We start from the raw sequence: 1,268 nt of genomic DNA, 5'->3' as shown, positions 1-1,268 counted from the left end.
TGTCTGTCTGTCTGTCTGTCTGGTCTGTCTGTCTGTCTGTCTGTCTGTCTGTCTGTCTGTCTGTCTGTCTGTCTGCCTCCCTGTCTGTCTGTGTGTCTGTGTGTCTGCCTGTCTGTCTGACTGCCTGCCTGTCCCTTTGTCTATTTGTCTGTTAATCCGTCTTTCTGCCTGTCTGTGTGTCTGTCAGGTCATGAGCATCGTTTGTGGGGGGAGCGGAGGTGTGGAGGGTTTGGGTATGAGGACGGGAACAGTGAGTGCTCCTAACTGGGAAGGGCAGAGTTAAACAGCCTGTGAAACACACTACCTTATTTAGAGCCCGAGGACGGTTGAGTCACTGGCTAGCTAACGTCGTCCCTGGACCGCTGAGATCCTTTATCACAGTGGGGGGTGGGTGAATCAGTGAGCAAGCCGTCACATAAAGATCTGCAGGTGTTTACGCCTCGGTGGCTTTCTGTATGAATTGCAAATCCATAAATGGAAAATGTTCGAGCCACGTAGTAAAACATCCTGGAGTCGGAGACGAGACCCTTGAATCAGCGTTCCGATAAGCTGATTCAACTTCCTGGCTGTTACAAAGGCAGTTCTTCTGTTGAATAAACACCATCGGTGACACAAACATAATCTTAACAACTTTAAATGAAGTGGTCCAATATTATTTTTAACCCTTCCTATGCCATGAGCTTCATTCTTCCATCCCAACACACAGGGGTTTTGTGAGAATCATTCTGCCAAAGACGGCTAGTAAAGTGTGGTCAAAATACTCCAGGAAGCCAGCGGTATCTGATACCATTCTGTTCTCCTCTGTTGTTCTCTACCTGGGTGTTCCACTGTTAACATTAGCAAAGGAAAAGGTGCTGAAGTCCTGTACGTGGTTTTTTCCAAGATTTTCCATTCTTTCCAATTTCACAAGACACACACGCACACACACACACACACAAACTCACTCTCACACTCACTCACATACTTACCCGGTTTTCATGTTTGTCATGAACATGTGGTGTAGATCAAGGCTTTTTTTTGTCACTCAAAACTAAGCGACAACAATTTTTGTATTGGAAGGGGCGGTCAAACCTAACATTGGGAGGGCGGCGTGGTCATTATCATGTTGTGTTTCATTGAGCTCAAAACATAACATTTCCTTCAATAACAACGCCATCACCTGACACATCTTTCCATCACCACTGAGAGACGATACGTCCTTGCTTTAGTTTGCAGCGCTAAAACAAAACATTCCACAACACAAACGCAGGAAGACGAGGATTGTTTGC

The sequence above is a fragment of the Gadus chalcogrammus genome, chromosome 1 (assembly GCF_026213295.1).
Source record: "Gadus chalcogrammus isolate NIFS_2021 chromosome 1, NIFS_Gcha_1.0, whole genome shotgun sequence".
Lineage (NCBI taxonomy): Eukaryota > Metazoa > Chordata > Actinopteri > Gadiformes > Gadidae > Gadus > Gadus chalcogrammus.
The sequence above is the reverse complement of the archived record's forward strand: the minus strand, read 5'-3'. Positions refer to the sequence as shown.